This window comes from Triticum urartu, chromosome 7 (assembly GCF_003073215.2).
Source record: "Triticum urartu cultivar G1812 chromosome 7, Tu2.1, whole genome shotgun sequence".
Classification (NCBI taxonomy): domain Eukaryota; kingdom Viridiplantae; phylum Streptophyta; class Magnoliopsida; order Poales; family Poaceae; genus Triticum; species Triticum urartu.
The window spans coordinates 462,668,026-462,679,422 of record NC_053028.1 but is presented as its reverse complement, the minus strand read 5'-3'; the positions used below and the strand labels follow the sequence as shown (position 1 = coordinate 462,679,422).

Here is an 11,397-nt window from a genome sequence, read left to right as displayed (position 1 = left end):
ACGTAGTATGGTTAACACGAAAATAATCAGGAGTGGAATAAGCGAGTTATACCTTCTAGTAGGCTGGGCCGAAGCCGCGGCGGCGGCAACAACGGTGTCCTTGGCGGCCTTCTTCTCGGCGGCGAGTCTGTCAGCTTCGGTGCCCATGGTGGTGATGAAGGCAACGTGAATGTGGATGATGTAGTGTAAGTAGATGAACGGTGGTGAGCAGTCACCTAGGAAACACTCCCCCAAAAACCTAATCGCCCCTCTCCCATACAAGATCTCAAGGGGCGGGGTTTCGGAGACCTGCTCTCCTGTTAATCGTGCACGCGGTTGACAGGATGGGATCATCGATGACAGCAGCAGCGAGAGGAACGACTGTGGTGCGCGTGGAGATAGAGCAGATGCGATCTATTCTTCTGGTGGTGACTAGAGTTGCCGAGGCCTCCAGTATATAGGCGCGGTTAGGTAGGAGGATGTGGGCTGGACCCACATCTGAGTCGGTGACAACCCATGATCCGACGTCTCAGATTTGGGGCGCGTCTGTTGCATACTCTCCATTTCAGACCGGCAAAAATAAATGCATGCATGGCATAGGTCTGAGCTCGACTCATTCACATTCACGTGACACGAGGTGGGCGACAGAAGATGAGCGCGCGGGAACCATTTCTCTTCTCAAGTTTCAATAGCATCTGAAAGAGAATCCCTTATAAGGAGGTCAAACTCGTACTCCACTAGCGGGATGGTACTAAACTTCCCACTACATCCCTTGTCATGACACCTACATAGGCCCTTAGAGATTTCTCTAAAATTGTTGGATGGGCCTTCTTGCTCGGTGCAATGACCCATATTTCAACACATTCTTCTCCCGTGCAGCGATCTATTACTTTGACCACTATTGTCGGCGCCTTCTTGCTCGGTGCAACGACTTCCCAGTCATTATATCAACGCCATTTCCATGGCTCGGATGAGGAATTTGCGATCCAGACAAAGAGGGCGTCAATTTCTCCAAGAACCTGTGTGTAATTTTTATTTTTTAAGAACGGTCATGTAAAGGTTGGTTGGCCTTAATATATGTCATTTTTTCTTTTCTAAAAGAAATAGTTTTTGCTAATATGCACCTACAAACCTATTGATCACATTATAGACCATGTCAATATCTAAAATGTCATCAGTTGAGGAACCGAGGAACTGAAGGGGTATATGATAGTCATATCAGTATTTTGGTGTTGTGTTTACTTTACCCTGAACTACAAAATTAGGTATATATTATGCACCCTTTTTGCGAATAGGAATATATTATGCACCTAACTTCTAAAATTCAAGGAAATGATCCTTTTGAGGTGGTTTTTCTTTGCCACTTGGAACAATAATGTGCACTACAATCGTGCAAACTACTCAATAAATCAAATATTAAAAAAATGCGGTGATCTATATAGAATGAATTTCCCTTGAGGGCCATTGATCTAGATCTATTTTAGGGTACCTCGTGCTCCGAAACCATAAGGCGGAGTACCAAACAGATATGTCTATTCACAGTGTAGGGTAACTTAGTCAATCTCCCGAGGATAATTTAGACTTTTCATGATCATTAAATTACCTATAAAACAGCTCTTGATCTGCGATTTAATTTGTGCCTTCTTTTTGCAAGAGGGGTAGCTCTTGACTCTGTAAAGAGGCATCTGTGATAATCAATTAAAAATTATAAAGATGAACCAAGGTGGAGCCGATATTTGTGGTGCTTCATCAAGAAATTCTTTGATAGTTTGAATTAGCTATGAGGCTCAGTTCCAGTTGCTAAACTGTGATAATATGAGTATTTTGTAAAAGTGGGTAAAATTCTTCGACAATCATACTCTCTCCGTCGCCGAATAAGTGTACATCTAGCTTTTGTCTTAAGTCAAAATTTTAAAATTTTGACCAACTTTCAAAGGAAAAGTAAAAGCATTTATGGTACTAAATTAGTATCACTAGATCTATTTTAAAATGTACTTTGATAATATACCAATTTGATGTCATATATGTTACTACTATTTTTTATAAAGTTGGTCAAAATTTTAAAATGTTGATTTAGAACAAAAGTTAAATGTACACTTATTCGTGGACGGAAGGAGTAGTTAGCTATGTAGGGTCAGTTCCAGTTGCTAAATTGTGATAATATATATATATTGTAAAAGAAAGTAGTGGCTGCACCCATCTTCGGTGCACCCACGGTACACCCATACAAGAAAACATAGCAAAAAATTCAAAAAATTCTGAAACTTTATAGGAATGATCATCAACAAATGTTATGGGGCTTAAAAAATTTGGTGGTCAAATAACATTCGAGAAGCTCTCTACAAAAAAGACGAAATTACAAAATCTGCTTAAAAAATAGAGTTAATTGCAGGGAAATATCACATTTAGGGCAGGCGTGACAAATCAGTACCATTATTCGGTTTTTTTTGCATGTCAGTACCATGTCTAGGGCAGCCTGTTACATATTGGTCTAAACCGTGCATGACAGTGTGTTGACGCCGTATCTGACCATTGGGGCCTGCCTGTCAGGGGATGACGTGGCATGTTCTTTTGCAAAAAAACACTCACACTTTTTATTTAATCGCGTATATATCCCTTAGTTCCGAAAAAAAGGACCTGGCAGAAAAAAACGTACAAAAAGTAATTCAGCGAGGGCGGGATTCGAGCTCGAGATGGGGCGCACACAGTGTGAACGCGACGGCCACTACGCCATGTACTCTAACAGTGATAGTTAAGGCAATCTTCCTTTGTAATATTATTATCCTGGACGTTCCGTTTTATTGTATTTGTTTTTTTTCGGATTTCTTTTATGTTTTTGCAAATCGTGGTTATTCTTTGCCCGTACGCAATGTGCGTATCGTATATTGAAAAACTAATACACATTATATGTTAAAAGTTTATCATATATACAAGTTTATAATAATAAGATCTTTGCGCCGAACATCGTATACATACCGAATATTTCTTCAGGTGTATCTATTTTTTTAGTTAGACGATGAACGTTATAATGCAAAAAAAAGTTCATTGTATATTAAAAAAATTCACTGTATAAAATTAGCACCTGAGATAGACAAAATGTTTTATCTAAAAAGAATGAAGGAAGGAGGAAATACGACATAAAAGCTTGAAATACTCGATAGCTAATACCGTGCATGCAGAAATAAATAAGAAATTATATGTCAAACAAAATTCTGTTTTCTGCCGCTTTAGAAATTGTAATTCTTAATGATGCGACTTGCACATCGCAAGGCTCTACAAAAATGTATACATGGACCCAGCTTTGCATATAGTGCATCTACCCACTGTGGATTGATCGAGTATATATCTTTTTTTATGCAAATTTATTTATCAATAGTACTCAGCCAACATAGAAATAGTACCTCTTGCATTTGGAAAATATAGCTTCCTGTGAGTTTCTCTAAATTTTCTACCGATGTTTACAATGAAAAATCCAAAGCAAATGGAGAGGTAAAGTATAGTTTTTAATAAACCGTACTTCATATCTTGTATTAATGATGGTAAAAAAAATGAAATAAACTACTCCCTCCATTTCATAATATAAGAGCGTTTTTGACACCACACTAGTGTTAAAAACACTCTTATATTGTGGGGCGGAGGGAGTATATATGTTTCGCCATCAATGTTTAGAGAAAATAATGAAAGAATAGCAACTAGAAAATACTGAAAGAATATTATGGATAATAAAAAAAACAGCAGGACAATGCGCACCCGGACAATGCGCCTTGCTGCGGATAATAAAAATAATAATGAAAGAATAGCACCTGAAAAAGCGGAACGTCAAAAGTCCTTCTATAAAACAAATAATTGCCAATAGTTCAGTCGAACATGCACTAGCGTAGCGGTCGTCGCGTTTGCACTGTGTAACCCCAGGCTCGGGTTCGAACCACGCCTGGCGAGCCCGCGCATATGTAATTTGTGTACGTTTTTTTTCTTGCAGGTCCTTTTTTCGCAACTAAGGATATATGCGTGATTAAATAAAAAGTGTGGGTGTTTTTTGCAAAAGAACATGCGAGCACGCACAAGCACTTGACCGAAGGGGACCAGCGCTTCTACTCCTCCACCGAGGAGCCGTTCTTGTGAGAAGCAAGGGATGTCGTGAACGGTGGGAGGTCAAAGAAAGAGAATTGACCTCTGAATACAGTGATCCTATGATCTAGATAGACTCGTCCTTTTTCTAGATAAGGGTGACTCAAGAAATTGGGGGTGGGACCTGCTGGCATAATGCAGGCTGTAACGTGGGAATTCGAGGTCTCATGAATGAGTTTTTTTTCATGGACAAACATACTTTCTGGGCAGGCCCCAACGGTCAGATACAACGTCAATACACCGTTATACAAGGTTTAGACCAATATGCAATAGACTGCCCCAGACATGGTACTGACATGCAAAAAAACTGAATAATGGTACTGATCCATCACACCTGCCCCAAATGTGGTACTTCCCCGCATATGTAATTTGTGTACGTTTTTTTTCTTGCAGGTCCTTTTTTCGCAACTAAGGATATATGCGTGATTAAATAAAAAGTGTGGGTGTTTTTTGCAAAAGAACATGCGAGCACGCACAAGCACTTGACCGAAGGGGACCAGCGCTTCTACTCCTCCACCGAGGAGCCGTTCTTGTGAGAAGCAAGGGATGTCGTGAACGGTGGGAGGTCAAAGAAAGAGAATTGACCTCTGAATACAGTGATCCTATGATCTAGATAGACTCGTCCTTTTTTTAGATAAGGGTGACTCAAGAAATTGGGGGTGGGACCTGCTGGCATAATGCAGGCTGTAACGTGGGAATTCGAGGTCTCATGAATGAGTTTTTTTTCATGGACAAACATACTTTCTGGGCAGGCCCCAACGGTCAGATACAGCGTCAATACACCGTTATACAAGGTTTAGACCAATATGCAATAGACTGCCCCAGACATGGTACTGACATGCAAAAAAACTGAATAATGGTACTGATCCATCACACCTGCCCCAAATGTGGTACTTCCCCGCAATTAACTCAAAAAAATAGGTACAATCCAGTAAAATTCCAATAACATGGAGAATGAAGTAAAAAAAACTATCAGTGAGAAAGAATGTATCTGCAAATTTATTTTGAGTAAGTCAATTTTTCGGCCCATTAGATTAAAGATCCAATGGCCGACCTTCTTTCTTCTTCTTTCAGCTTTCTTATCCAAATTACAAATTTGGTCAATTCTATCACTAATCTCTCTCTAATAATAAAACACAGATTGACTTTGTCGGATTCACCGTCACAATGCGCTTTCTTCTTATGTCATAATACGTTTTTATAATTTATATGGACAAGATCGTAATATAAATGAGGTGGTACTAATTTGGGTCCGCACCAACCGGCTAGCATGGGCCTCAGCCCATCCAATGTTACGTTTCGATCCACTGCCCTTCTGTCAAGGAAAACTAAATCATGGCTTGCGGGGATCGATCTCACGACCCACTTAACTGACGAGGAGATGGAACCGGCTGGGCTAGCTTCCCTTTATTTGCATTTGATGGGATGTTCGGGTATAGAGGGGATATTCAGATGGATTTCTTAGAAAGTAAGACCATATAATAGGAAGGTGTAGCAAGACCAATTAACTGAAGTCAAAGTATCGGGGATTGGGTGCGACATATGCCAATGGATGGCTTATCACGGTAGGAGCGAGTAGAACGTCGTCGGTGCCCGAAAGTGGGATGACGCGTAGACATGAACGCCGGCGTACTTTACCCAGGTTCGGGGCTCTCCTAGGAGATAACACCCCTAGTCCTGCTTTGCGGGGTCTCCGCATGATCACTAAGGCAAAGTGAGTACAAGGGCGCTCCTCGAGCTGTATGCTGGAGGTAGAAGAAGGCGGGGCTAGCTCTCTCCTCCCTCTATGATCTGGTCTAGTTCTAATGGGTGGAACCCTTTGCATGGGTGCCCTGAAGGGTTTATATAGGCCTACCCCCCAGGGGTACAATGGCAAACTGACTGGGCGTAGGTCCCAGCCGTCAGTCTCTTCACCTGCCGGCCTTTCTGCCGACTGCTGGGGCCCACCGATTGGTGGGCCCCGTCGACTGGTCCGGTACGGAGCCGACAGGCCGTACCCGCCGCTTGTGGGTCTTGCCGGCTGCTGATTATTGTAGCTGTGCTTCTAATGACGCAGGCTTGGTTATGGGGTCGTGGCTACAGCCCCGCCGCCTGGCGGGTGATCACTGTAGCCACTCCCTGTCTCGTCTGGTTAATGGCGCGGGGGACCCATGGGAGGGGCAGGCCGACTCCCGGGGGGCGGCTCCCTTCGGGTCCGACTGATGGCGCTCTTGCCGTCTTCTGGACTCTCGCTGACTGGTAGGGCCCGTCATCCGTGGACCATACTGACAGACCGTCGTGGGTGCAGGACTCCGCCCACTGTTGCTGATGTCAGGGATGGCATGGCAACAGTGCCGCGCCAGACGGAGATCTCAGTTGGTACAGCGCACTGTGGCCTAGCCATCCCCTGGAAAGGGGAGGGAGTGGGCTTCACTGTTGCCACTCCCCGTCCCATCCCCCTGATGAAGGCATGGGCTTTGTTGGTGTCGTGGGCCAACTCCCCGTGGCCGGCTTCTCTGGAAGCCGTCAGGCGGGGGTCAGCCCGTCTTGATCTCGCTTCTAGGACTCGGCCGCATGCGGGCAGTCGGTTGTTCTTTCAGCCGGCCTCCAGAAGGCGGCTCTTCATCCTGGCGTCTTGAGGGGCGCAATCAGTCCCGATATCTTAAAAGGTTCGGAGCCTCGGGTTAGCCTACCCGTGACCCATTACTCCAACACAAAGATTTCTTCATCAAAAAGTATATGCAAAGACCACATAATGGGAAGGTCTGCATGGATTGGCTACAACATGCATGCAGCGTGTATACGCCCTACATATACCGGTATTTTTTTACTAATTCTAAAATAATTACCAATTAAGTGATACTAATTATTTGATTGGTTATTTTAAAATAAAACCAAACTTTTTACTAATTCTAAAATAAGTACAGATTAAATGATACTAATTATTTGAGTGTTACTAATTCTAAAATAATTACAAATTAGGTGATACTAATTATTCGAGTGATTATTTTAAAACAACACCCAAACGAATTCTACAAAAATTAAAAAAATCTATCGGCGAATATTTACTACTGAATTAAACAATGGTGGAGAAGGGAGTTATTAATTGTTAGTTATTTTGTATCGTTGCAATGCACGGGCACTTTTGCTATGTGCATAATAGCACATGGATATGATTTTGCGAGTCTACGCCCGTTGCAACGCACGGGCATTTGTGCTAGTCTTTTTCCCTATCTCTTCTTAATTAATTTTCTATCCCTAATCCCTATCCCTATATATATAATATATATATATATATATAATAATAATAATAATAATAATAATAAAGCACGGATTGACTCCGTGGGTTCACCGTCACAATACGCTTTCTTTCTGTAAATTTACGTTTTTAGTTTGAATTTAAAACATATACGCGAGGTGGTACTAATTCGGGAAACCACGATGTGTGCATCAAACGATGCAAACAATGCTCGACCGTGCACTTCGGCCCAGTGATTCAGGCCCACATACCCGTACGCATTTGCCTCCTCAACTCGAACCCTCGCCTTTGCCCTTGCCGAGCCCTCGCCGCCGCCACACCTCAGCCCCCTCGCCGCCACGGCAGCACCTCAGCCCGCTCGCCGCCGCGTTCGCGCGTCAGCCCGCTGGACATCCCCACCTCCGTGGTCGCACCTCTACCCGCTCGCTGCCCCCATTGCAACCCAACGCCCCCTCCAATGGATGCCGCCCGAACTACCTCATCCAATAGGACGCCGGCCGCGGCGTCACGAAGTTGCTGGCGTCGCCCAGTTCGCCGTGGGTGAAGGCGCCTCAGACGCAAGCGAAGCTGGAGCTTCCTCAACGTATGCCTCACCATGGGGCTCGCTGTGCTGCTGGCGGACAGCCGCGGCCCTGCTGGTGTGGTGCGAGACTTCCAGATCACCCGACGGCTGGGGTTGGAGGATGGCATTCCCACAACTCCTCATCGGGGGTGAGCGTGGCATGGAGCAGCAAGCCCATAGCTCCCTCAACCATCATGCTAATCTCTTCTTGTTATTGATCCTGAATCTATGGTGCACATACAGTACATGCTTATGTATTGTCTCAATGATTATCCTATTTTTTTAGGATTCAACTTGCGTTTTGTGCAATTTCATACACTCAATCAATAAATTCTCAGTTTTTTGGCGGGATTTGTGTTTGTTCGGATGCTTAGGTGCAGCTGCATCAAGGGAATTGGCCGACGGCGTGCAATACATAGACAAAGTAAAAGTCAGTATGGAGCAAATACGAGTTCGGTTGCTCTTCTGTATGACTACTACATTTAAATTTGGATAGCTATTTCTCTAAATGTAGCCAGGGCACTGGATTCATTTGCTTTTGTTTTCTTTTTTCAGGACAATTTCACTTTGATTTTGTTGTTAGTGACTGATTGAGGCGTCACTCCCACCACGGTGGTGACGGCAACCTTGCCCCTCCAGCCGCTGTGGCCGTAGCGTACCGCTCCAATGCCATCTGACACAACCGCCTTGTGGTGGAGGAGGGCCACCTCGAACACATTGGGAAGGGGTGAGCGTGGGCTTCGCCACATGTTCTGCCGAGTCATCGATGTCAGTTTCTAGGTTTGTGAGTGCATTGTCTGGTGCTTCTTTTTACGATGTCTGTCAACACAAGCACAACGTGTTCCAAGTATGAACTGAGAGAGTGTGCTCCCATTGGGTTCTGCATGTGGACACTGTGGCCGGTGAGGCATAACTGGAAGTTTCTCTGATGGTCGACAACAAGGTACCCCACTGCTCTGAATTTTTACATGGTTAATGTGAGTTGAATCATCAAAGGTCTGCGCGTTGGTAATGGTTGAAAAATTCATTGCATTTGAGAAAACTGAATAGTCTATCAGTTCCCTAATAATACATATTACAGAATGTACTTTTCTGTCCGATCGTAGGATCACTGCACAACAGGCTTTCGAGCAGGCTCTGATTCACGGAGAACTCCCCAGCAACCTCATCTTTTGTGGATATTAGATGGATATTGAATCCAGTAAGCCTCCAATTGATAAACAAAGTCAATTTTCTGTTGGTAGTTTGCATGACAGGGTTCTAGCTAATTTATGATTGTGCCTACAACAGACTACCTCTGCCTGAAGATTTGAGGTGTGACTCAAATTTCGTGCTGTTAGAAATCAACAATGGAGATTTCAGTTTTTTTCATGTATATTCGTACGGATTTCAAGTTTAATGAATCATTAAATTTTATTCTATAATCAGATCTTGGCATGTTTTCAGATTTTTCAGAGAAGAAAGAAGTCCAGAGGCGTGGATGTATGTTTTTAGGGGGGAATCAAGTCTGCAGAATATACACTAATTTGAGGAATTCAGATGTTACCCATGGTCATACAGGGAAAGTGTGAAGCACTCTGGCCAATTTTCCGCATTTCTCATCCAAGAAGCCGTTACATTTATGATCTTTTCTATAGAAGAAGGAAGGATATATCTAAGGAGCTGTATGAATTTTGCCTGGACTAGGATTATGCAGACCGTAATCTCATTACAAAGTGGAAAAATGTTGCCTCAGCTTTGTATCATTTGAGCTAGGGGCCAAGACGGATGAGGTTGATTTGGCTTGATCATGCCAAAGAAATTTACTTCTTTTTTGGAAAATGAAAGAATGTTTTAGAAGTTCAGGGTTAAGTTACCAAATCTGAGCTTTATAGCAAAGCAGATGATCAAGAAAAGCAGAGTAGGATAATAAAGGTTCACATAGATGTAGTAATATGTTACTATCAGCTAGCTCAAGTATGTATGACTGTAGGAGCTCAGGAATACTCTTATTGTGTCTTTGATTTTGTTAAAGACCCAATATATGATGAGGTGCTGCCTCTCCTGGTGCCGAGCTATTTAGAATTTGGTATTTCACATTTTTTTTCTGGCCAGTAAATTTCACAAACATAACCGCAGGCCATCTGCTCCTGCGCAATGAAACCGTTTCAAAATTCATATTGTGTTTGACACCCTGAACCACTTTATTAGATAACAGATTATAACTTCCACTTCTTTTTTATGCTGGACCATGATGAATCAACAATTTATTAGATAAAAAAATTAATCCCTGGAGAAAATCAGAGTATTTATCGACTATATATGCTCTATGGATGTCGACAAATTTGATTGTAGGAGCTAGCAATGCTTCATTTCAAGCTACTGTAATAACTCTTGCTGGTTAGTTACCTCTGATCCTAGCAAGTGAAATTAGAACTAATACATGTACATGATTGTTGTTTGAGTCGCACAGATTGGCACATGTATGAATAAGTTTCAGTATTAGATTGGTGTACTGATCATGGCTATGTTGTGGAAGAGTTCTTGCATGCAGTGTTCGAAAGTAGCATGCTTCCGTTCTCTGTAAATTGGTACTAGATAAAAAGGATGTTCCATTTTCTGTAAATTGATAGAAAATGGATGCAGGTGTGACCTTGGGGAAGAAAGAGTCGGACGACACATGAAAGACTGTGAGGACCAGGGATTCTTCTTTGCTGGTGGTAAGGTGGAGACCCTGCTTAGGGAACATGTTGCGTGCATCCTCGTGTTGGAAATATGCCCTAGAGGCAATAATAAATTAGTTATTATTATATTTCCTTGTTCAGGATAATCGTTTATTATCCATGCTAGAATTGTATTGATAGGAAACTCAGATACATGTGTGGATACATAGACAACACCATGTCCCTAGTAAGCCTCTAGTTGACTAGCTCGTTGATCAATAGATGGTTATGGTTTCCTGACCATGGACATTGGATGTCATTGATAACGGGATCACATCATTAGGAGAATGATGTGATGGACAAAGACCCAATCCTAAGCCTAGCACAAGATCATGTAGTTCGTATGCTAAAGCTTTTCTAATGTCAAGTATCATTTCCTTAGACCATGAGATTGTGCAACTCCCGGATACCGTAGGAGTGCTTTGGGTGTGCCAAACATCACAACGTAACTAGGGGGCTATAAAGGTACACTACAAGTATCTCCGAAAGTGTCTGTTGGGTTGGCACGAATCGAGACTGGGATTTGTCACTCCTTGTAAACGGAGAGGTATCTCTGGGCCCACTCGGTAGGACATCATCATAATGTGCACAATATGATCAAGGAGTTGATCACGGGATGATGTGTTATGAAACGAGTAAAGAGACTTGCCGGTAACGAGATTGAACAAGGTATCGGGATACCGACGATCGAATCTCGGGCAAGTATCGTACCGCTAGACAAAGGGAATTGTATACGGGATTGATTAAGTCCTTGACATCGTGGTTCATCCGATGAGATCATCGTGGAA

General features: G+C 43.0%; 1 long non-coding RNA gene across 2 annotated transcripts; it reads left to right on the top strand.

The window, feature by feature from the left end:
• The first annotated feature begins 7,579 nt into the window (after nucleotides 1-7,579).
• On the top strand, nucleotides 7,580-9,937 carry LOC125524536. Of its 2 annotated transcripts, XR_007290809.1 has the most exons (4): nucleotides 7,580-8,056; nucleotides 8,282-8,374; nucleotides 8,463-8,850; nucleotides 9,014-9,937. It is a non-coding gene; the product is annotated as an uncharacterized LOC125524536 (long non-coding RNA). The 2 variants fall into 2 exon arrangements; XR_007290808.1 differs by having other exon boundaries at nucleotides 7,580-8,374.
• Nucleotides 9,938-11,397: the final 1,460 nt, after the last annotated feature.